This window comes from Apteryx mantelli, chromosome 19 (genome assembly GCF_036417845.1).
Source record: "Apteryx mantelli isolate bAptMan1 chromosome 19, bAptMan1.hap1, whole genome shotgun sequence".
Classification (NCBI taxonomy): domain Eukaryota; kingdom Metazoa; phylum Chordata; class Aves; order Apterygiformes; family Apterygidae; genus Apteryx; species Apteryx mantelli.
Genome location: NC_089996.1, coordinates 8608253 through 8633204, shown reverse-complemented (window position 1 = coordinate 8633204; position 24952 = coordinate 8608253). Strand labels below are relative to the sequence as shown.

General features: G+C 55.9%; 1 protein-coding gene across 1 annotated transcript in view; it reads left to right on the top strand.

Annotated features, from left to right (window-relative positions):
- Nucleotides 1-23993, top strand: part of MFSD11 (major facilitator superfamily domain containing 11) — a 48677-nt gene extending 24684 nt beyond the window's left edge. The window contains exon 16 of the transcript XR_010886071.1: nucleotides 23895-23993. The gene's annotated coding sequence lies outside the window, so the exon portion shown is untranslated. The remainder of the gene's footprint in view (nucleotides 1-23894) is intronic.
- Nucleotides 23994-24952: the final 959 nt, after the last annotated feature.

Below are 24952 nucleotides of genomic sequence, written 5' to 3'. Positions count from 1 at the left end.
ACAGCAGTGGAGATTGCTTGGATGAAGGGATTGTTTAGCAATTCTGGATGCGGATATTAAAGATGCAGCTGTAATGCCTAGGTTTTGCTCTGTGCCTTGGCCACGTAGATTATTCTCATCTGAACCTGCCTTCTGAAATGAAAGGTTCCTTCAGTAGAGCTGTCTTCTACTGAAGTGTTTACCTGCTTAAAAGGGTGCTTAGGCAGAACTTGAGCATCCAGGTCACTGCAGTCTTTTAGGGCAGTGTGATTTAGAAAACGGCTGGGAAATAAGTGAGCACTGACACAAGTGACGCCTGGCTGCTTTGGCCTTGTGCCTCGCCATTGACAGAAAGCTCGGCTTGAAATTCCTACGCTACAGATGTTTTAACAAATGCTTTCCTGCATGGATTTTCTGGTGCCTGCTACTGCCTGAGTGCACTGCACATCCTTCTTGACAGTAGAGCAACTACAAGGTCTCTCCTGTTTTCCTAGCTGCCTGTTTGTGCTGTGTATGGAGGAAAATGGTCCACTTTGAGCTGCCTTCCACTCGCCTCCTAACAAATTGGGTTGCAGTCAGGGAGCATGTTGAAAAATGATCAGGTGGAGATAGGTAAAGAAATGTGCAATCATATTTCTATAGAAAGTTGGGTTAAATATAAATTGGGTATTACTCATCTACGAAAGCTTTCGGAATCCCTAGAAAGATCTTGGTGGATGCTTCTTTTATCACTCCTTTAAAAAGGCTGAGGGTGCCCAGGGCTGTATGCTGAGCTCCTTTGCCCCAAGACTGAGAGTGTGGTGCTAAAAGGGGGAAGAGGAGGAAATAATCGACAGCTGCCAGAGTACCTCTGCCCCATTCAAGCAGCCTGATTGATGGAGGAAAACACAGGCGGAGGATGGCAATGAAGGCTCAGCCTTTCCCCTTGTGGTAAATCTCTCCTTACTGCTAATCTTAAATTTCCAGGCTAAATCTTTAGACTAACTTTCTCTTTCTTGTATCCATTTTCCTGTAGGATATCTATATACAATATAAATGAACGCTGTCTTGCCTCAGCTTGACACAGGGTAGAAAAAACGCATTCATCTGCTGGTACTTCCATTTGGGTGTTTTCTCCCCAGTGTGCACTGGTGACCCAGCCTTGCGGCATGGTGAAACTAGCTGCCTTTGGAGGCAGCAGGCTAAGTGCGTGGGAGTAAGACTGATGGTTTGCGTTGACTCGTTAGGTCGCTTGGCTGTTAGATGCTAGGCAGTGCTAAACTCACTGATGCAGTGACCACTTATGCCGTATTTGGAAGTTCTAAAGAAAATACTGCATGAGTGAGACTGGAGTAACAGGGAAGCGTTCCAGCGTTCGCATTTATATGCCATCCTTACCTCCTTTCAGAGTGAAATAGAGCAGCAATTGCAGGTTGATCTCAATGACATTTGTGGATAATTATAATAATTATACTTCATAAGAGCCTAATCCTGCAAATTCTCCGATGCGTCAGTAAGATGGGAAGTGCTGCCCTTTCCCAGTCAGTGGCAGAGGACAGTGCTCAGCGCCTCTGCGGGTATTCATCAGAATCAGCATGGAACACTGCTTGTTACGCTTCACGCTAGCACTGCTGTGATTTGATATACACATAAAAAGGACTGTGGGGGAAGGAGAGGGTGCACACTGAGTTTCATTTCACAGGGAAAGCTATCGGATTTAAGTTTGCCAGCCAATAAAAGTACTTTTTGTGTTCTGCAGCACACAAATAAACCACCGGTCCCAGGGACTGGGAGGAGATGATGACTTGATGTAGCATTGGAAGCCTCATGTTCAAAACATGCTCCCCAGATAAGACACCTTTGTGCTGAGGGAGATTCAGGCATGCCAAGCAACACCATTCATTAGTGAAAGTGCCTGTCAGACTTTGCTGGAGAGAGGCCAGCCACTGTAGCCACCACCGAGATGTTCAGAGAGACTTTTCTTTCCCCCCTGCATGCTAGCTGCAAGCACATTTCCATGTGCCCATTTCCATGACTCCAGCCTTCCTGGCCAGCATGCTCTTGTTCTGCTGCCTGCCCCCAGCTCAGGAGCTGCACTTAAGCTCAGGCCCTTGCTGCTGGTCATCATCTGAGCTGTGAAGTCAGTATACTTGTGCTTGGCCTTGTACTGTGCTGATCCTGACCATGCCTTGCTGATGTGACTTATTGGCTTGACCTTGGACCTGTTACTATGGATTTGTCTGGTGATTGCTGGGCTCTGGCTGACCCTGCCTACCATCAGTGGACCTGTTCTGCTCGCCTCGTTTGGGTACTGTGGGCCTGCACCCTTATCAGTGAGGGCATTGCTCTCAGCTCACCTTGCAGAGCCTCCGCTTCTGCTGCTCCCTGATGCTGAGCAGCTCGGCTGCCTTGTTAACCATGCACGCTTGTTAAACCCCTCTGGGTTTGCTGTGGGGGGGAGCTCCGGATCGATGGATGCTTTCGTATGGCTGTCATGAAACTATGGATAATCAGACCTTGTTTCTTAGCCAATGTGAGCAATTTTTCACCAGGCAACTGAGGTATCACTTGATTTTCATGACTGGGCTGGGGAGGGGGTTCCCGCTACATAGGCTGGTTCTGCTTAGGCAATTTTGCACACCCCATTGTGAACTTGTGGAAAAAAAATACGTGTCTGATTCTGGTTTCCAGCTATAGCTTGCCTCCACTGTTGGTCTGGATTCACTGCAGGATCAAAGGAAAAGATTTGGGTTCATGAGGGAGCAAAGGCCTTAGCTACACGTGGCAGAGTGTGGTCCTTAACAAGCAAGGTGAGAAGCAGAGAGGCAATAGAGCAAGGCAGTGGTGAGCAAAAGAAAAAGAAGCAAAACAAGGGGATTGTTTTGTTTTTTGTATTAAGGCAATAGTGAGTTATAAAATGATGATGCAGTATATCGAGTAGCAATAACGTGAGCTGAGCAAAGCTCAGTCCCTGATTGTCCATGGAGATCGGCCCATATGCCTTCAGCAAGGACGGGTCACGCTTGTACACAGCGCAGAAAGAGCTCCCGTGTCCGTGCATTGGCTTTTGAACAGTGCACAATGATGTAGGTTGGTTTTGCTCTTTGCATGTGTGTGCATGTGTCACTTTATTTTGGAGTGAATGAAGGGTAATGCTGTGCCACTTAAACCTCTTTTCAGATGTTGACGAAGTTTTATAGCATTAGGGCATTAGGCTACACAGAAAAGAATCAGAATACCCTGATAAATTATAAGCAACTGAAAGTACAGTGTGGTGGTCAGGAGCACAGCGTTCTTATGAGAGGCCATATTTAGCAAGGAGGACTGTGTTCTTGGGTCATTGACCGAAACTCCCAAATTAACTTGTTTTCTCTCTAGTTGATTAAAAGGCTTTAAAATATCAATAGTACTTAGATGTAGAGACTGTTGAGTATCTTCTACTGCAAAGTACTGCTGTGCAATGCTTCATTTGCTTTCCCTCTGCTAATAAATTTCCCAAAAACTTCATACAGGGGATAAATATTGCAAAACAGGATAACTTTGAGACAGAAGGTGAAATGATTTGCCCAAGGCTACAGGCATAGCCAGTGGTGGAGCTGGGATTAGCATTAGTGTTGCTCTCAGCTAATCCAACATGTAAGCCTTCAGACAGCCGTGTCATCCTGGGAGCCTGTTGCATCCATAAATAGCTCTTACCCTGGGCTATAAATGCTTTCCTAAAATTAACGCATGCCGCCTTGTCTGAGGGTCAAGAGGCGGCTAGTGTTACATCTTTACAAGATGGTTAATGGATGAGGTTTGCGAGGACTCGAAGGACTTGCTTGTTTGTGTACCTGTTCTGTTCTAAGCGCTGTAGTAGCAGAGGGTGGGGGAAGACACCAGCAGCTTACTGCTGGTTTGCTGTCATCCTAGATTTTACAGGGCTTACTGCTGATGGAAAAGACGTGTATTTGGCCTAAGTGAGGGAAGCTGTACAGAGGGAGCAGAGAAAAATGCACCGTGTCCGCCCTGCATTTAGCAATTCTATGGATAAACACCTTGAAAATGGGCTTCCAAGTGTTGTGAAGCCAGATTTTTTGGGCTTGGTGCCTTGACACAGGCTCTCTTAATGCAGTGTTTGTATGTAAGTAGTGCAGTTGCCGTCAGATGTTTTACCCTGCCGAAGCCTCAGTGTGTGCTGATCACAGAGAAAGAAGCAGGCTGAATCCAATCAAACAGGCAGCAGCACAGAAAAAGAGCCCAGGGGTCTCAAACTGAAACTCTAAAATCTCAGACTCCCCAAATGAAGGGTTAGCTCTTAAAGCATCGCCCGCCCACCTTGGCTTAGCTGCAGAGGGTGCTCTTTGCTCACGCTGCTGCCATCCACCTCACTCGCCCTGTCCCTCCTTGCGGCTCTGTGCACCGAGCCTCCATCAAGGTGCCCTTTCAGATAGCTCACTCCCTCTGCCAGCGGCTGGCTTTCAATTAAATCCAGCTCAGGTCAGCTCTTGGAGAGCAGCCTCCCTTGTAACTTGTAACAATTAACGCAAACTTCTGACTACTGATTCTGATATTGAGGGAAAAAGAAATCGGAAGGAATTCACCAAATACCCAGGGAAACACAGCATGGTGTGGAAACTGCTGCATGGAAACTCCTCTGCCTGGTCCAGGCTTGGCGGGGCTGCTGGAGGCAGCCGGAACCGGCTGGAACCGGTTGTGACTGGCCCCGGGCGGTTCTGCCCGCCTCCCCCGTTAGTGCCCAGCGCAGCAGGCTGCGTGCGGGCCTTGCTCTGAGGCCCTGCGGGATGGCAGAAAGCCGTCACCGCAGGCTGGGTGTTGGTGGCGGGGCTGCGCGTGGCGGCCCTGCCGCGCCAATGGCCGGGGCTGCGGAGGTAGCAGCCGCGAGGTGCTGCCTGAGCTCCCCGTGGGGTTCGCGAGTGCCGAAGCGTGTCCGGGTGCTCGGCTCAGCGACTGAGGCCGGCTTTGGCCACCAGTTGCTCTGTGAGTGTGAGAGCCTGGGCTGGTTAGTGTGCAGGCGTGTGTGTCTTCATGGGCTTTGGCTGCAAGGGAGCTTCTCGTGAGGTGTACCTGGCACAAAATGTTGGAGGGAGACATAGGTTCAGAGGCTTTTATTCAAAGGAGAGAATGGCTGTAGCCTGAGGAGTGTTTGTGCACGAGAGCATGCGCGTGGTGTCCCCCGTGTGCTGGTGGTGGCCCCTCTCCGAAGGGGTTGTTGGTTCTCCTGAAGGAAAGGAGTGCTCGGGTGTGGTCCAGTCGCTCTGCACTCTGCAAGGTCTCGCGCGGTGGAGGTCTGGCAGCGTGCCTAAGCGCACTGCTCCTTCGATGCCGTGGGTGAGGGCAGGCAGCAGGACGCGGTGCTCTGGTGGTGCCCGGGGCCAGCCATGATCTCAGGGGAGGTGCCTGGCACTTGCAGCCTTGCACAGTCCCTCCTGCTAGCCTTTGCCACAGCAGAAAGCTGTGCGCAGAGCCCGCAGCGCCCTGCTGAGGAGCGAGGGCCGTTGCCTGGGAGGGGGGGTGTTGGGATGGGCAGAGGTGCTTGTGGTGGAAAGGAAAGCCATGGGCTTCTTCAGCTGCTCCACTTCTACAGCCTTGTTCTTGAGGCCTTTCTTCCTGTCCTCTGCCATTTGCACTCGCTTCCCCCTGTGCACTCCCAGGGCTGTCTGCCTTGCCCACGCCCCAGAGGAGCAGCAGGAGCATGGAGCGAGCAGCTGCTCTGGCAGGTCCAGCTTGGTGCTCACGGTAAATTCCTTGCGTTTGCTGCCTGTGTTTTCTCCTTGCTTGCCCCCATGCGCTGGCAGGGCTGTCTGCCTTGCTGCCCCCCCGTGCTGCTTCCTGGGGGCGTGGGCGATCAGCCGTTCCACCAGGTCCTGCTTGGTGCTCACATCCTTGAGGAGCTCCACTCGGGTGACCTCAGGTTTCTGCAGGTTGTAGAAGGAGTTTCTGCAGAAGATCTGAAAGGGGAGAGGGAGGTTTGTGAAGGGAGCTGTGTTTCCTGGTGGCAAGTGGCTCCTGGAGAGCAGGCCGCAGTGGGTGCTGTCCCCCTGCAGGGCCTCAGGGGACACTGAGGCAGGTGCAGCACGGTGCTGCAGCTGGCTGCAGCGTGGGGAAGGTTAGAAGGCAACGGGGGCGTGCTTAAAGCGAGTGCTGGGAGATGCCAGCCGTTTCCCTGACTATGCTGCCCCATCCCGTCCTTTGCACTCACCTCGTAGGGTCGGGCGTTGATTTGTCCTGAGGCTCCCAAGGACGAACGTCCTCCCTTGCCCTTGTGCTGCGGGACTTGGCCCTGCGCTGGGCCATCCTCCCACTCGTGGAGAGCAGCTCGTCGTAGCTGGGCCACGGTCTTCCCAGTGTGGGCCAGGCAGGTGCTGTTGAGCTCCTCCAGAGGCTCGGTTTGTATAGAGAGCACCGAGAGGCTCTCTGAGAGGACGTTTGTGTAGAGGCGCTGCTGCCCGCCTTGGATGCGGGGGACGATGTTCACCGTCCGCTCTCGTGGGCGCTGCCGTTGCCGTGGTGGTGCCGGGTGCCCTGGCTCACGGCCCCTGCGTGGGGAAGCTGGCGCAACGGCCTCGCTGGCAGCCCCCTCGCCCCCAGGCACGTGGAGCTGAGACCCTTGTTGATCCATGGGGGCTGGGGTGTCTCCATGCTGTGTGGTCCTGTCCTGGGCTTCGGTGGCTGGTTCATCTGCTGCTGTGCCCTGCGTGATGGCTGTGCCAAGCTCCTTGGTGGGTTCGTCTGCAGCAGGCAGGCAGGAATGTGCTGTTTGCTGGCTCTGCGCCCTCTGTGCTGTGTCACGCTTGTCGAGGCTGTGCGGAGCCAGGGTGACAGACTCAGTGGGGGCAGGAGAGGTGGGCTGGCATGGGGCCGTTTCCCTTTGGGACCCATCAAGAGTGTCTTGGTTGCCACTGAGTGTTAGGTCTGGGCAGGGAGGGCTGGGAGCCCGGCTCTGGGTGTGGTTGAGCTCAGCCGCCTGTGAAAACTCTTTGTCAGTGGCATCCAAGTGCAGGGGGGGTTGTGGGGCCAAAGATGCCATTTCTCCCTGCGCCTCTTGCTCCGGGGGGTTGGTAACTTCTCCCGTGACGAGAGTGCTCCAACTCTCAGCTGCTGCAAGTGTGTCCTGCCTGGCGTCGGCATCCGCAGAGGAAACGGTGGAGCTGTGTTCTTGCAGGCCGTCAGCTACGGGACCAAGATTGGTGATCAGCAGGGGCGTCTCAGCGGGAGGCCCTTGGAGGTCGGGAGGCTGCAGGTGTGTGCTCTGGGAGCCTGAGCACTCACTGCAGGCTGAGTCGTTGCCAGGCGCCCTCATGTCTGGAGGCTGTGGCTTGTGCTGGTGGGCACAGGCATCTCTGGGAGCCGGGAGCAGTCTGCTGCTTAGCTCATGGCATGTTTGTTGTCCGCGTTGAGCAGAATCAATCGGAGGCAGGGGCTGTGGCAGCCTTGGTGCAATGGGAGAGGTCACCAATGGCTCGTCGTGCTCCTTGTGTGCTGGCCTGCCTTGGCTGTCCCCTTGGGGAAGGCTCTTGTCTCCCCCAGGAAAAGGGGAGTGTGCTGAAGTCTTCCCGGTGATTGGGGGAAGAGTTATGCTGCAGCCTTGGCCATGCAGTGTGCTTGGCTTTCCCAGCACTGCTCTGTAAGGTGGCTCTTTGCTGGTGCTGAGGAGGCCATGAGCATCCTGCTCGGGTAGCTGAGAGGCAGTCAGCCTCTTCAGGACGTTTTTTGCCGCGCTGATGGTATCGTTGTTCAGGTCTCCTCTGCGTGCGGCATTTGCGCTGGTCCTGGGAGAAGGCCCCTGGGCCGTTTGCAAACGGGGCAGCTTGTCTCCAGCTGGCAATCCTGGCATTTGAGCTGCCCGTGGTGTGTCCAGGGACAGCCCAGCGCTGGCTGCCGCCTTGTTTGGGGGAGGCAGAGAGCAGAGCAGATGGGGTCCCTGCCTGCGCTCTGAGGGAGCCTTCTGTAACATGGAGGCGCGGGGATCGTGAGCTGCGTCGAGGGCTGCGTGGAGGGCATTGGTGACAATGTTGTGCGCCACCTGCGTGACCTTTCCATTGTAGGGGGCCATCGCCTCCACGGCTGTTGTGCGGTGCAGCACCTGTGTCGTGGTGCCCTCGAGTGGAGTGCTCAGCCCTCCATGGCTCAGCCTGGGCAGCTGTGTGGTGTGACCCTGTGGGGACACCCTGTCGCTCTGCAAGAGAAGCAACCAAGAAGGGCCGAGTTACTGCGGTCCTTCCCCACCACGCTCTGTCCTTCTCAGCTGCCAGACGTCCTGCAGCCCCTGCCACAAGACCTGGTGGCAGCTCCCCCACGAACCCACGACGGCCGCTGCCACCGCGCTCGCAAGAGCGGTCCTGGGAGAGGGCTTGTGTAGCGCGGGGCAAGGGAGGCCCTGAGGGGTGGCTTTGCAGACCGCCATGCGTAGCAGGCGGTGGGCCTGCGGGGGGGTGCTGGGGCCGTCCTGTTGTCTTGCAGGACGTCCCCTGCGGTTATCGGCAGCTCCGAGGAGCCGCAAAGAGGCTCGAGCACGGTCTCTGTTCACCTGCGTACCTTTTGGCTGCTGTGTGCGTTGTCCTGTGAGAGCTTTGGGGTGGGGAGCGAGGGCAGCCTGTCCCGGTGGGACGAAGCCGGGGTGTGGCCATGCTTCGTGGCTGCGAGCGGCTCCGTGTGGTACACCTGTGGGGAGAAGATGCGTGACGGAGGTGGTGGCTTTGGCAGGCGTGGCCCCGAAGTGCCGGAAAGCCCAGCCCCATTTCCAAGGGAACCTGCTGGCTGAGCTTGGCCGGGCTGAGCTCAGCCCAGGGCTGGTCTCTGTGTGGCTGTGTGGGCCTTGGGGTGTCTGCATGAGGTAGCCGTGCCTGAGAGAAAGTGCCCCGAGGCAGGAATGAATCTCCTCCACTGCTGGAGGAGCTCCAGGCTGGCTGTCTCGCCCCGGCTCCCCTTCCCCACGGGCCTCTCGCTGTGTGTGCGGGTGCCGTGTCCCTTGCTGGCCTTGCCCTGCAGCGGCATGGCTCACCTGGCTGCCCTCCTGTTCGCCCGGGAGCCCGTCAGTGGGCTTGGGAGCGGGCATTTTCCACCTTCTGCACAGACACCTCCTGGGTGCTGTGGCGAAGAGCTGCCGCCCTGGCACCAAGGGGAGCTGCTGCCTCCTGATGGGGCTGCTCTCCTCGGAGTGGGGAGCCTGGGAGGCCCTGGCCCTGGCAGGGACGTGGTTGCCATGGGGACGCCCCCCATCACAATGGCGTGATGGGCACGATGCCACCCCCTGTCACAGTGGCCTGGTGGTCGCCATGGGGATGCCCCATCCCTGTGTCCTTGCAGGGGGAATGCCACCCCAGCACCCATGTGCTCTTGCGTCCAGCCCTGCTGGCCCCGTTTATGAGCCCAGCTGGGAGCTGGTCTTTTGGGGGAAGGATGGAGTTTCTTCTCCCCAGCTCTGTGCTCCCCTGTGCCTGGCAAGGGTTGCTGTTCTCCTGGGCCAAAGCTGCGTGATGGGGAAAGATGTCAGCTCCTTTGTGGCCGGAGAGGAGAGATGTTTTGTAGGTGCCCTGCCTGCAGGAGGAGGTGAGGGCAAGGGCCCCGCATGCATGCAGGCAGGCCCATTTCAGAGGCCTTTTTTCTGAGAGGGAACCATGTGAAAAACAGTAGTCTGCTCCAAGCACGTGACACTTTTCCCTCCAGCCACGTATGAGGGTTTTGGTTTCTGTGCTGCACAAACCATCTTTTTCTTCCAGCAAGAAGGTGCCCTTTCAGATAGCTCACTCCCTCTGCCAGCAGCTGGCTTTCAATTAAATCCAGCTCAGGTCAGCTCTTGAAGAGCAGCCTCCCTTGTAACTGAAGGAGGTTACCAGCCAGCAGACTCCTGAAATGCGTCTTTTTTTTTTTTTTTTTTTTTTTTTTTTTTAAGTGTTGGGCTAGGAGTGACCATAATTTCATTTCTTCCCCACCCTTCTCTGTAGCAACTTTTTCTGCAGAGCCGTGGGCTTGGATGGGAGGTCAGGGGCACTGAGAAGCGATAGGGTGTGCATAATGTTAATTAGCTGTTGTACGTGCAGCCCTTCAAGCATGCAAAACCCTGATAGACCAAGTTGTTTTAATTAATGACCACAGAGGTAGCAGAAGGATTCTTAATGTTGGGGTATGTAATCCAATTTCTAACTGGTAGAAATCAGTAACAGGCTTCAGTGAGGACAGGTAGTCCCATGTGTTTACCCAGGGTTTCTTACATCCTCCCGAAGCAGCCAGAACATGATGCTCTTGGATGCAAGGTAGGGGGATGAAGCTGCTCCTAAATCTGAGCCCTTCTGGTGATGTCCCTGCATTCACCTCCGTTGTGCCAATAATTGTAATTGTCCTCGGTTAAAGAAGGTGCTTGGTGCTGTACAGCAGAGATGGAAGATGGCTTTTATCTTTATAATCGCTAGTTTTGATGCGTATTTGAGGATGGGATTGATGCTTGAAAATTCCCCTGCTCTTTGTGGGGTGGCAGCTTCATCCGTTCGACTAAGGAAGGTGATTAAGAGGCTCGCAGTACTATCCTGAGAAGTGTGTGGTATATCACTTTGATTTTTTTTTTTTTTGCATTTGATGTGATTCATCAGTGGCCTGGCTGGGGACGGTTGCATGTGTGACCTTGATCATGCCTTCACCCTCCCAGGGTGACTGCACGGGCTGCCAGGCACAGAGCAGTGAGGCTGCACGGGTCGTGCCAGGCCCCGGATGCAGGAGGCCGGTTCCCATCCGTACCTGCCCACGTGTAGGGCTGGGGATGCTCCAGCCAGTGTGTGGTGACCGTGCGGCAGGAAGCAGTTCTGCCCCTGTGTTTGCTGGGTGACCGTGGGGCAAGGTGCCTCTGTAGAGTTACTGACCTCCTTTGCAAAGTACCTGTAGATGAGTGGATGGAAATGAGCAGATGTTAGGAGCCCAGGGGTGCTCGGAAAGGTGAGGAAACCTTTTCTACAGCTGGCAATGACGTCATGAATGCAACAGCATCTCTCGTCCCCATGGCATCATTATTCCACCCACAAAATGACCTGTTGCAACAGTGCTGGGGTAGCCCACAGGGATGGTTAGCTGAGCGTGCAGCAGTCGCGTTGTCTCCTGCTAGGGCTAGTTTGTAGCAGTGTTCACTAGCAGAGTTTATTGCTCTGTTGGGCACGTACAGCTGCTGACCTGCATTAGGCTTCCCCCTTATCTAGCAGAGAGAGACAATTCCAGCCTCTGTAATTAATGAGTCTCTTCTGCCAGGGTCTTGGGTGAAGCATCAACACAAGAAATTGGCCAGGCTAAGTGGTGTCTACGCTTGGATCCCTGCTTTAAAGGCAGAACTTAGCTGAGATGAATTGTGGCTTGGTTGCTGAATTCATTTTTCGTTCTTGGATCTGCAAGCAGACGCAAGAACACCCTCTTGTGCAGTCTGAGCTGCCGATTTACCATGTTCTCCCTCTGCCCAGGGCCTTGTTTGCTGCAAGTATCCCACATGCTGATGTAGAAAGCAGAATAAGGCTTGTTGATTTGTGTCCCCGGGGGTAACTTATGCTTTAGGCTTGTAATGGTGTTCATGAACCAGGCAATCCAACACCTTTCCCCAGCTCCCCCATCCTCCCTCAGGGAGGAAAGGTAACAAGATCAGTGATTAATTCTCAGAGAGCGAATGGGCTGTTCACAGGCAACACAACCACTCTGATTTGACCTGGGGTCTTGCTAATGTGAATGGATCACGCTGGACACAGGGTTTGAGATGCCATCAGGCTCTCAGGCATTTCAGACTGCCTGGCACAGTGACAGCGTTTAAGAGGAAAGCCAATTTATTTAGCTTGTAGTGAGGCATAAGATTAAATATGCAGCAGGCTGTTTATTGTTTTAGAGCTACTTCTTTCCTCTTTATTGCTTTGAGCTGCTGAGTAAACTCCTTTCTCTCAAAAAACCTAATGGTCATGACTGCTGAGTAGGGGTTTCTGAAGGGGAGAAACAGGCAGGTCCAGAAGTCCACAGGGCTCAGGGCAGTGTTAGCACGTCCTGATCTTTGAGCGGAAGGAGTGTGCGAGTGTCCCCCCCAAGACAGGTGAGGGCCAGAGACCCTAAACCCAAAGTGGGGGCATCTGAGAGCAAGGAGTGGCAGAGACACAGCTGCCTGGGAGAAACTGAGTCAGGAGGTGTGAGGAAAAGCTGGCTGAAGGGACCCCACTTGAGCTAAGACTTCTCCAGGCCTCCCCCCAGGCCTCTTCACATATACAGGCCGTACAGAGTCAGTGGCCATGTTCAGCCTAGCTTAGAAGGGCCCAAAGAATCATAGGGGTGAGTGTGCTGAGCCGGTTAAAGCTCAACCAGAGGCGTCTGCCCACAGACAGAAACGTCCCCGATGTACCCAGGGTCTGGAGTGACACAGAGCTCCAGAAGAAACATTTGCTTCCAAACTGTGAGTGGCATCAAATTTGCTTGTCATTCAGCGCTTCTCCTTGCATATACTGGCACTCATTTATTGCATCCTGTGGTGTAAATCCAGAGGCTGGCCAATTCCTTATTGCCATCATTGGAGTTAATTGTGAAACCTTTTTCTCAGGCTGGCTGTTGTTATACAGCATGGATGTATCACACGAGCAGCAGAGAGCGCCGTATAAATGACTGTTTAGTTTGATTCCAAATTCTTTGGAACAGAGTCTGTAGAGTTTCTCATACAACCTGGGTCCAGGGCTGGGGCTTTTTGAATGCTATTGCAATATGAATAATTATGTTAATGGGAAATGGCAAGTCCTGTGGTGCAGAGCTATGCCATGGATCAGTGGGTGGTTTTGTTGTGGAAAATAAATGTGCGCTTTGGCTTTGCATCACTTGGAGGTGTTCATTTTCTGCGCAGAAGAGGGAGTTATGCTCTTCCAACTAGCAAAGGGGTTTCTAGATCAGCAGCAAAATCCAAAAGCACTGAGAAATCACAGCTGATGATAATTGCTGGCAGAGAAAATCAGGAAGCCATCTAGCTGGGGTCTCTGCTTTATTTTCACTTGCAGTGTTTGCTTTGGAAGGGAGCAGGGGTAAACTGCGTTAGCTGGCTGGCCAATACAGCATGGCTGCAGGCTGGGTTACAAGCTGAGTGTTACTAGATAGCTCAAGACAGCTCTCTTGCCTTGTTGGCAGAGGAGATGAACGGCTAGAGCTACCTTCCAGTTCCTGAGGCTGCTCCAGGAGGTGTTCTGGGACATCCTGAAGTTAGAGGGGGCTGGTTTTGGCCTGCTTTTTCCTCTTTAGTGCTGAGTACTCTCCCAATTGCTGTGCACGATCTGGCCTGAGGTAGACAGCAGTCCGAGCTGGCGGCATAAGTCCCGTGTGGCTGCACCGCTCTGCTTGAGAACGAAATCAGTACATGCAGGGCAATTTTGTTCCCTAGCAGCAAAAAGCAGCAGCACAGATTTGTGCGTGTAAAGAAAACAAAAGCCCCCACAGAAACCTCTGTTAGACTCAGAGTGATAAATGCACAAGTCACCTCCCTGCTCTCTTCTCATTCCTTTGCTTTCCTTGCTTCTCTCCTGCCTCCCCCATCACTTTGATCTCTCTTTTTCCTTGCTCCTCCCTTCCTTCCCCTACAGCTACTGCATGGTAGGTAGCTGTAGTCACATCTACCTCAATAAAGGCCAGCAGTGTCACCTTGTGCTGTGTCCGTGCATGGTACAGTATAGACACGGTCTAGTGGTCTGAGCTGTGAGGTCCAAATTTCTAATCCTGTCATTTTTGCTGGCTTTGCAAAGTGACTTTGGCAGAGCAGGCCTCAGTTTTCCCCATCTGAAAGATGGGAACATTACTAAAATAGCCCACTTTTAGGGGGTCGCATGAAGAGTGCTTGGTGGATGCATGGAGGAGCTTTGAGGAAAAACGTTTGAAAATGAATTATTATTCAAGTATGCTGGCCAGCAACTTGCAGTGTCAGTGACTCGCTCTTCTTTGGGCTGTGAGTGATATCTGCAGTTGCCTCTGCAGAAATGGAGCCCTGCTTCGGGGCTCTGGTTGGACATGCTGAGGGACAGTTTGGGGGGGGGGGTGGCAGGTGACATTTTCAAATGTGGCAAATATGGCAAAATTTCAAATGTTAGCTGCAGGCAACCAAAGTAAGCAGACTTCTATCCAGGAGGGGACTGCATGTCTGCTGCTGCTCCACTGTCTCAGGGAGAGCTGAGAGCATGAGACACTGCTGGAAGTACTCATTTATTTTTTAAGTTTGTCTAAGGTAATTGGGGAGCATTCACCTGCTCTCCAAAAACTGAGCTGGGAGATTGGCCTTTCAGTCAAACCCTTAGGCACTAAAAAAGATAATTTTATCATGGTATTTCTGGAGATGCTGAACTGTGAAAACAACGGGGAACAGCTGGGCTCCCAGGCCCAGTTGCAAAAGCAAGTCAGAGGAGTTTAGTCCTCAGAAAAAGGCTGTATCACTGAATCACAGTGCTGAAATAACTTGGGACACAGGCTCCTCTGTTGCTCCCTCCTACTTGCAATTTCTTCTGTGCTGGATGCCTAACTCTTAAGGTGCTTATGTTTGCTGTTGTTGACAAATATATTTCAGATGCTTTTGGGTGGGTAGGGAGGGCGGACTGAAGCAATTTCTGCTTGCATCTACGCAGCTTTGCCAATCTGCAGAGAGGGAAGGAGCAGTTCTGTTTGAGTCCCTGGAGGAGTACAGATGCTGGGTTTATTCAGACAGGGAGTGGTTTGAACCTGTTCATGAGAAGGGAAGTACATTTTGCAGAAGTAGCTTTTCCTGGCATTGCAGTTCATCTTGTTAATAAATCTCTTGTAACACCTCCCCGCAGAGCCCCTCAGGAAATCAGCTAACCAGGAGAAAGTCGAGATCAAAGATAAGCCTCCTAATCCATTATCAGCAAATGCAATCAGACTCTCCATCTGCTATCAAAGGCCCCTGCAATTTGACAGCTTGGGCGCACTTCAGAGCCAGCAATCAGCCGGCTGTGTGCACAGATGCTTGGTCACTGCTGCACTTATCACTGCCTCTCTTGATTCAGGCCAGTGTCATCTTAGATTACAGGGCTTGCAGACAAATTCAGTGCCGGGTGAGGCGTTTATATGCCCGTGTAGGATGGGAGGTGCTGGCTTTCGTTTCCCCCTCCACCCTCCCTGTTTGATCTCAGGCCAGGTCCGAGGGGAGCGTTGAGTGCCTCGCGATGTTACGGCTGTGTCTGGGCAGCCTCGGGGCTGCGTGGCTCTGGCATGCCCTGTCTCTTGATGGCCCTGGATGCACACCAAGGGGACAGCCCAACTCGGGGGAGCTCGTGGTCTGAGCTGAGGGGTCAGCAAGGGAGCCAGACCCTGTTTTTTAGGTGAGGCACAAAAAAGCTACAGGACTTCCTGATGCCATCTGAGCGCAGAACTGAGATTTGAAACCAGACCTATGCTAGGCAGCCCTTGCCTTTCCTACCAGCCCCTCTTTCCTGTCCTCCTGTTCCTCGGTGAGGTCTCTCTGACGCCTGGGATTTGCTTGCACCTCGGGTTACTGCTCTGTCTTGCCCCATGGGTCCCAGCGTGGCTGTGAACACGCTCAGGTGTAAAAAGTCGAAGGGAAACCAGAGTGCCCCTGCACTGGGGTGCAGATCTGTGTCGTTGGCCCTGGAGAAAGGCAGCCTCTGCCTCTGCTTCGTGACCAACAGCAGTCTTGAGCCAAAATGGGAAAACTTGGCTCTTGCATGCACATTCCTAGGGAAATGCATCCAGTCTTTTTAGGGAGCCCAGAGCCCTCAGCGGGAGGCTTCAGAGAGGGTTGCATTTGCTTACAGTAGCAGGTGTCGTGGGCAAAACAGTCTTGACTCGGAGAATCTACCTTAATGTATTTTTCTGACAATTAACACAAACTTCTGACTACTGATTCTGATATTGAGGGAAAAAGAAATCGGAAGGAATTCACCAAATACCCAGGGAAACACAGCATGGTGTGGAGACTGCTGCATGGAAACTCCTCTGCCTGGTCCAGGCTTGGCGGGGCTGCTGGAGGCAGCCGGAACCGGCTGGAACCGGTTGTGACTGGCCCCGGGCGGTTCTGCCCGCCTGCCCCGTTAGCGCCCAGCGCAGCAGGCTGCGTGCGGGCCCTGCTCTGAGGCCCTGCGGGATGGCAGAAAGCCGTCACCGCAGGCTGGGTGTTGGTGGCGGGGCTGCGCGTGGTGGCCCTGCCGCGCCAATGGCCGGGGCTGCGGAGGTAGCAGCCGCGAGGTGCTGCCTGAGCTCCCCGTGGGGTTCGCGAGTGCCGAAGCGTGTCCGGGTGCTCGGCTCAGCGACTGAGGCCGGCTTTGGCCGCCAGTTGCTCTGTGAGCGTGAGAGCCTGGGCTGGTTAGTGTGCAGGCGTGTGTGTCTTCATGGGCTTTGGCTGCAAGGGAGCTTCTCGTGAGGTGTACCTGGCACAAAATGTCGGAGGGAGACATAGGTTCAGAGGCTTTTATTCAGAGGAGAGAATGGCTGTAGCCTGAGGAGTGTTTGCGCACGAGAGCATGCGCGTGGTGTCCCCCGTGTGCTGGTGGTGGCCCCTCTCCGAAGGGGTTGTTGGTTCTCCTGAAGGAAAGGAGTGCTCAGGTGTGGTCCAGTCGCTCTGCACTCTGCAAGGTCTCGCACGGCGGAGGTCTGGCAGCGTGCCTAAGCGCACTGCTCCTTCGATGCCGTGGGTGAGGGCAGGCAGCAGGACACGGTGCTCTGGTGGTGCCCGGGGCCAGCCATGATCTCAGGGGAGGTGCCTGGCACTTGCAGCCTTGCACAGTCCCTCCTGCTAGCCTTTGCCACAGCAGAAAGCTGTGCGCAGAGCCCGCAGCGCCCTGCTGAGGAGCGAGGGCCGTTGCCTGGGAGGGGGGGTGTTGGGATGGGCAGAGGTGCTTGTGGTGGAAAGGAAAGCCATGGGCTTCTTCAGCTGCTCCACTTCTACAGCCTTGTTCTTGAGGCCTTTCTTCCTGTCCTCTGCCATTTGCACTCGCTTCCCCCTGTGCACTCCCAGGGCTGTCTGCCTTGCCCACGCCCCAGAGGAGCAGCAGGAGCATGGAGCGAGCAGCTGCTCTGGCAGGTCCAGCTTGGTGCTCACGGTAAATTCCTTGCGTTTGCTGCCTGTGTTTTCTCCTTGCTTGCCCCCACGCGCTGGCAGGGCTGTCTGCCTTGCTGCCCCCCCGTGCTGCTTCCTGGGGGCGTGGGCGATCAGCCGTTCCACCAGGTGCTCACATCCTTGAGGAGCTGCACTCGGGTGACCTCAGGTTTCTGCAGGTTGTAGAAGGAGTTTCTGCAGAAGATCTGAAAGGGGAGAGGGAGGTTTGTGAAGGGAGCTGTGTTTCCTGGTGGCAAGGGGCTCCTGGAGAGCAGGCCGCAGTGGGTGCTGTCCCCCTGCAGGGCCGCAGGGGACACTGAGGCAGGTGCAGCACGGTGCTGCAGCTGGCTGCAGCGTGGGGAAGGTTAGAAGGCAACGGGGGTGTGCTTAAAGCGAGTGCTGGGAGATGCCAGCCGTTTCCCTGGCTATGCTGCCCCATCCCGTCCTTTGCACTCACCTCGTAGGGTCGGGCGTTGATTTGTCCCGAGGCTCCCAAGGACGAACGTCCTCCCTTGCCCTTGTGCTGCGGGACTTGGCCCTGCTCTGGGCCATCCTCCCACTCGTGGAGAGCAGCTCGTCGTAGCTGGGCCACGGTCTTCCCAGTGTGGGCCAGGCAGGTGCTGTTGAGCTCCTCCAGAGGCTCGGTTTGTATAGAGAGCACCGAGAGGCTCTCTGAGAGGACGTTTGTGTAGAGGCGCTGCTGCCTGCCTTGGATGCAGGGGACGATGTTCACCGTCCGCTCTCATGGGCGCTGCCGTTGCCGTGGTGGTGCCAGGTGCCCTGGCTCACGGCCCCTGCGTGGGGAAGCTGGCGCAACGGCCTCGCTGGCAGCCCCCTCGCCCCCAGGCACGTGGAGCTGAGACCCTTGTTGATCCATGGGGGCTGGGGTGTCTCCATGCTGTGTGGTCCTGTCCTGGGCTTCGGTGGCTGGTTCATCTGCTGCTGTGCCCTGCGTGATGGCTGTGCCAAGCTCCTTGGTGGGTTCATCTGCAGCAGGCAGGCAGGAATGTGCTGTTTGCTGGCTCTGCGCCCTCTGTGCTGTGTCACGCTCGTCGAGGCTGTGCGGAGCCAGGGTGACAGACTCAGTGGGGGCAGGAGAGGTGGGCTGGCATGGGGCCGTTTCCCTTTGGGACCCATCAAGAGTGTCTTGGTTGCCACTGAGTGTTAGGTCTGGGCAGGGAGGGCTGGGAGCCCGGCTCTGGGTGTGGTTGAGCTCAGCCGCCTGTGAAAACTCTTTGTCAGTGGCATCCAAGTGCAGGGGGGGTTGTGGGGCCAAAGATGCCATTTCTCCCTGCGCCTCTTGCTCCGGGGGGTTGGTAACTTCTCCCGTGACGAGAGTGCTCCAACTCTCAGCTGCTGCAAGTGTGTCCTGCCTGGCGTCGGCATCCGCAGAGGAAACGGCGGAGCTGTGTTCTTGCAGGCCGTCAGCTACGGGACCAAGATTGGTGATCAGCAGGGGCGTCTCAGCGGGAGGCCCTTGGAGGTCGGGAGGCTGCAGGTGTGTGCTCTGGGAGCCTGAGCACTCACTGCAGGCTGAGTCGTTGCCAGGCGCCCTCATGTCTGGAGGCTGTGGCTTGTGCTGGTGGGCACAGGCATCTCTGGGAGCCGGGAGCAGTCTGCTGCTTAGCTCATGGCATGTTTGTTGTCCGCGTTGAGCAGAATCAATCGGAGGCAGGGGCTGTGGCAGCCTTGGTGCAATGGGAGAGGTCACCAATGGCTCGTCGTGCTCCTTGTGTGCTGGCCTGCCTTGGCTGTCCCCTTGGGGAAGGCTCTTGTCTCCCCCAGGAAAAGGGGAGTGTGCTGAAGTCTTCCCGGTGATTGGGGGAAGAGTTATGCTGCAGCCTTGGCCATGCAGTGTGCTTGGCTTTCCCAGCACTGCTCTGTAAGGTGGCTCTTTGCTGGTGCTGAGGAGGCCATGAGCATCCTGCTCGGGTAGCTGAGAGGCAGTCAGCCTCTTCAGGACGTTTTTTGCCGCGCTGATGGTATCGTTGTTCAGGTCTCCTCTGCGTGCGGCATTTGCGCTGGTCCTGGGAGAAGGCCCCTGGGCCGTTTGCAAACGGGGCAGCTTGTCTCCAGCTGGCGATCCTGGCGTTTGAGCTGCCCGTGGTGTGTCCAGGGACAGCCCAGCGCTGGCTGCCGCCTTGTTTGGGGGAGGCAGAGAGCAGAGCAGATGGGGTCCCTGCCTGCGCTCTGAGGGAGCCTTCTGTAACATGGAGGCGCGGGGATCGTGAGCTGCGTCGAGGGCTGCGTGGAGGGCATTGGTGACAATGTTGTGCGCCACCTGCGTGACCTTTCCATTGTAGGGGGCCATCGCCTCCACGGCTGTTGTGCGGTGCAGCACCTGTGTCGTGGTGCCCTCGAGTGGAGTGCTCAGCCCTCCATGGCTCAGCCTGGGCGGGTGTGTGGTGTGACCCTGTGGGGACACCCTGTCGCTCTGCAAGAGAAGCAACCAAGAAGAGCCGAGTTACTGCAGTCCTTCCCCACCACGCTCTGTCCTTCTCAGCTACCAGACGTCCTGCAGCCCCTGCCACGAGACCTGGTGGCAGCTCCCCCACGAACCCACGACGGCCGCTGCCACCGCGCTCGCAAGAGCGGTCCTGGGAGAGGGCTTGTGTAGCGCGGGGCAAGGGAGGCCCTGAGGGGTGGCTTTGCAGACCGCCGTGCGTAGCAGGCGGTGGGCCTGCGGGGGGGTGCTGGGGCCGTCCTGTTGTCTTGCAGGACGTCCCCTGCGGTTATCGGCAGCTCCGAGGAGCCGCAAAGAGGCTCGAGCACGGTCTCTGTTCACCTGCGTACCTTTTGGCTGCTGTGTGCGTTGTCCTGTGAGAGCTTTGGGGTGGGGAGCGAGGGCAGCCTGTCCCGGTGGGACGAAGCCGGGGTGTGGCCATGCTTCGTGGCTGCGAGCGGCTCCGTGTGGTACACCTGTGGGGAGAAGATGCGTGACGGAGGTGGTGGCTTTGGCAGGCGTGGCCCCGAAGTGCCGGAAAGCCCAGCCCCATTTCCAAGGGAACCTGCTGGCTGAGCTTGGCCGGGCTGAGCTCAGCCCAGGGCTGGTCTCTGTGTGGCTGTGTGGGCCTTGGGGTGTCTGCATGAGGTAGCCGTGCCTGAGAGAAAGTGCCCCGAGGCAGGAATGAATCTCCTCCACTGCTGGAGGAGCTCCAGGCTGGCTGTCTCGCCCCGGCTCCCCTTCCCCACGGGCCTCTCGCTGTGTGTGCGGGTGCCGTGTCCCTTGCTGGCCTTGCCCTGCAGCGGCATGGCTCACCTGGCTGCCCTCCTGTTCGCCCGGGAGCCCGTCAGTGGGCTTGGGAGTGGGCATTTTCCACCTTCTGCACAGACACCTCCTGGGTGCTGTGGCGAAGAGCTGCCGCCCTGGCACCAAGGGGAGCTGCTGCCTCCTGATGGGGCTGCTCTCCTCGGAGTGGGGAGCCTGGGAGGCCCTGGCCCTGGCAGGGACGTGGTTGCCATGGGGACGCCCCCCATCACAATGGCGTGATGGGCACGATGCCACCCCCTGTCACAGTGGCCTGGTGGTCGCCATGGGGATGCCCCATCCCTGTGTCCTTGCAGGGGGAATGCCACCCCGGCACCCATGTGCTCTTGCGTCCAGCCCTGCTGGCCCCGTTTATGAGCCCAGCTGGGAGCCGGTCTTTTGGGGGAAGGATGGAGTTTCTTCTCCCCAGCTCTGTGCTCCCCTGTGCCTGGCAAGGGTTGCTGTTCTCCTGGGCCAAAGCTGCGTGATGGGGAAAGATGTCAGCTCCTTTGTGGCCGGAGAGGAGAGATGTTTTGTAGGTGCCCTGCCTGCAGGAGGGGGCGAGGGCAAGGGCCCCGCATGCGTGCAGGCAGGCCCATTTCAGAGGCCGCCTTTCTGAGAGGGAACCATGTGAAAAACAGTAGTCTGCTCCAAGCACGTGACACTTTTCCCTCCAGCCACGTATGAGGGTTTTGGTTTCTGTGCTGCACAAACCATCTTTTTCTTCCAGCAAGAAAAAATTACTACTTCTCCCAAAATGAAAATCTGGGAGGAAGATGCAGAAAAAGGCAACGCTCTGTGGAAGAGCTTGAATTAAAATATTTCACTTCTTCAAGGCCAAAATGCTTTGGTAGGTCCCAGGACTTCATTTTGTCTCCTGTTTGAGTTGCTCTCCTGTCAAGATGAGTTTGCAGTCGAGATGAGTTAACACAGGCAGATCACTGTCGTCTCCCTCTGAAGACATCCACAGCACACTGAGTACAGCGCTGGAGCACAAAGACTGGTTATGGCGGCCCTTCATGTTCCTATTTCATCTGAGCACTGTGGAGCTGTTTTGTCCAACTGTGGCAAAATCAAATATTCTGGCAATTAAAAGGTATTACTGAAGTATCCCTGTGAAAACAGTGCTTGGTTCTTGCTTCCTCAGCATCTCCCTGCAGAAACTGCATCAGGGCATTTATAGCTCCAAGTTTCTGCTCTGGAGGATTAATGCTGCCAAGAGCAGAGGCCTTCAGGGTCTGCAGCTGTCTTGGAGAAGGTCTTTTTGGATATAGGATGGTGCTGGTTGTTGAGAGCTGCATCCTGAGATGTGCTATGCTTCTGTCACAGCCACAGAGGTGCTCAGTTAATAAGCTAAGGAGTACTAGCTAATCAACTGGGTACATACAAAGAGGGGAAGCGTTGGAAGATGGAGAGTTGCTCCTGACTTTGGTGGGAGCATGGCCACTGGTGGGAAGTGTGGCAAATGGCCCCTGACATGCAGATATTGCCGCAAACCTGCCAAGGTCACCTTGGGACACTGCTGGCTCAGAGCACTTCAGCCTTGGGGATTTTTGGGCCCCATGCAGAGGTGTGAGTGTTAACCCTTTGACAGCAGGTTTGGTTCTCTCAGTCCTCCTTTGTGGACCTTCTTAGGAGGAGGTGCTTGGTCCCATGGGGCTGGAGGGGTGCAGACCCCCATGGATGAGGTGTTGCAGTGATCCTTTGGCATTGCAGGGGGAGTGGAGCAGCAAGGATCTTCATCCCAGCTGCTGGCTGGGCCGTGCTGAGACAGATGGGTGCCCCTGTCTCCAGGCACTGCTACTCGTGGCTCATCACCAGGCAAACGCAGAGGCCCTTTAGGCTTGGTGACAGCTCTCCTGACCCCAGCCAGACTGGACGGTCACTCCATGCTATATATGCTCCATGAAAACAACAGCCTTCCCCCCATAAGTCTCCTGGTGGTGTTAACAACCCCTCCCTGATGAAGCAGATGCTGGTATCTACAGCCTTACGGCTTGCAGCTGCTACAAATAGTAGCTCTTCTAATAAATCACTGGTGCTGTGTTAACTGGTCTCCATGCAAGCCCCCTGAGGAAACTCAGCTCTGGATGAGGCCCTGGCCTCATGCTTGCCTCTGGATATGCAGTGTGCTCCTTCCCCAGCTGGAGATGTTGCCTGATCACCCCATGCTGCAGGGGCCAAGCTTGATTAACCCCAGCTGTTGTCAGGATGCTGCTCACTCTGTGCCTGGTGCTGGGGCAGGCTTGGCATGCCCGTGTTGTTGGTAAGTGATAAATGAGGTGCTGAGCAGCATGCCCAGGCATGCCGGAGGCTGTTTGTCTCCATCCCTCTGCTCTGCATTGCAGGAGCTTAGGTCTCTGGCCTTTCTGGGGAAGGCTCCGTAATCGAAATACATGAAACTTGCTGAAGGCAGAGACAAGGCAGCTCGAGTGAACGTTCCCTGGTGTTCCACTGAAGGTGAACGATAATAACAAAAAATAGGGGGTGGCAGTGGGGAGAGGAGGGAAAAAGCAAAGGACTCAGTGCCGGTGGCCCTCCCTGGGGCTGCTGGCGCGGTACTGGCTGTGCAGGGCAGCCAGGTGTGTTGCTGTGCCCTGCGAGACCCCCCAGGGATGCATGACCTGAGGATGGGCATCGGGACCTGCTGGAGGCACGGGCCCATCCCTCCTCCGCCAGGAGCCTCTGGATAGGAAGCAGGGCTGTGTCTCTGCTGTGCTCCCTGTGCCTTTGAGAGGCTGAAGTCTGAACAACCAGACTGAGATGCCTCTTGTTCAATTATTTCAGCCACGCTGTAACGTGCGACAAGTCCTTCCATCGCAACGTGAGGTGGGCAGCGCTAGGGGTGGGCTTTCGTTGGCTGCACTGAATTTCATGGGAGGAAGGGAGAAAATCTGGTAGCCGTCCCTGGTGCTTTGAGCAACTTGAGTCCTAGTGCTGTGGGTGTGCGAGGGCACCCGAGAAGTGAGGGGCAGCTCTTCCTCACTCCCCCTGCCTGAGACTGTCAACATGAGCCAGGTGCAACCTCAGGGAAGGGCGTCCGTCATGACCTGCATCTTGCAGCCAAGTCGCCCTTCCCTGCTGCCTGCTAGCACTAGCCACCCCTCCAGCTGTCCTCCCCCAAGCCTGGCTTGACACACCAGGATTTTCACCCCTGGTTAACTGGCAAGGAGGAGAGGGGCTCAAGGGCCAGTGTTCCTCTGGTAGAGGACTGCTTTGCTCTTCTGTGTGCCATCTTTGGATGGTGGTGGCCAACACATTTTGAAATGCGCCCTGGGAGGCTGAGCCCCTTGCACCCAGGGGATCGAGCCTGCTTGTGGGTTTGTGCCGTGGCTGGTGCACGTGGAGTCAGGCTGACACGGGGGGTCCCAGTGAGCAGTCCCCATCTGCCTGGGCAGGATGCTGGTGTTTCAGTATCTTTGCTGCCCTCTGAGGAGCAGGAACCACGGAGACCTCAAATATCCGGTGTTTTTGGTTTAATATCACCAAGGGGGGGGGGGTGCTCAACTTCCTGCTCCACTGGGTAACAGGGGGCTTCCTTGGAGCTACATCCTCCTCCAACATGATCTCCACACCTCCTCTGTTGGTGCTTGTTCCTCAAATTTTTCCCTGATCCACTTTTTCCTCCCTTTTCTTCTCCAGCCCATCCACCACCTGCCCCTTCCCTCCTTTGCTCCCTCTTGGAACCCCCGAGCAAAGCCCTTTGCTCCTCCTGCAGTGACGGTCACCTCCCCAGCTGGCCTCGGGTCTTCTCCCCTTGCCTGTCGGTGAGAGAAGGACCCTGAAGCGGATGGCAACGTGGAGCAACGGGAAGATGTGGGAACGGCTTGCCACCCTCGCTCGTCCCAAGGAGCTGCGGGGAACGAAGGGGCAGCAGAAGGGTGAAGGCCTCTCACCCATCGCTATTGCTGAAACCAAAGACGTGGAGCTGTCTCCCTTCCTCTTCCAAAGGGAAATAATTCCCCCTTCCTTCCTCCTGCCGCCAGGCTCCAGTTTCCAAGGAGACAGCGGTTCATGCCTGGAGCACGCAGCAGGTGAGGGCGCTTCGACAGCCTGCTTTGAAAGGCAATAAAAGCGTTAAAAGCCTTAAAGATTTTACAGCTCGACATCAGAGCGGGTCCTGGGAGCAGCCTGCTCCGTGGCCCGCAGCCCGCCCGGGGAGAGGCCGAGGGGACCTGCTCTCCCCAGGAGCGGCTCCCGTCCTTTCGTCCCAGTCGACGTTGCTGTGACCAGCTGGGGCATCTGTCCCCCTGCGTGGCGGCTCCTTGGGCAGAGGGGACAGCGCTGCATGCACTGTCCCCTCCTCGGCAGCCCTGTTTGCTTTGCAGCATCAGGGCCACGGCAGGGTGCGAGTGAGCTGGCCACAAGAGCAGGGCTGCGATGGGAGCTGGGCTGCTGTGGTGCCATACCGGTGACTGTCAGCGTCTCCTGTCCCCTCCCCTCCGGTGCCCTGGGGTCCCAATGCCAGCCAGGCTGGGTCCCTTTTCCACTGGGGGTACTTGGGGAGGACAGATGCTGGGGAGGAGGAGTGAAAACCAGCTGGTGCCCAGGGGCTGCAGTTGCCCCGACGCGGTTCTGCTCCTTGCCACCAGCACCCATGGGGAGCTGAGGTCCCTGGGGTGTAACCCGCACCCCACCTGCACCTCCGCACCCTGCCACTGGCAGGGCTTCTCCTGGAAGGGGGCAGACAGTTGTGAATA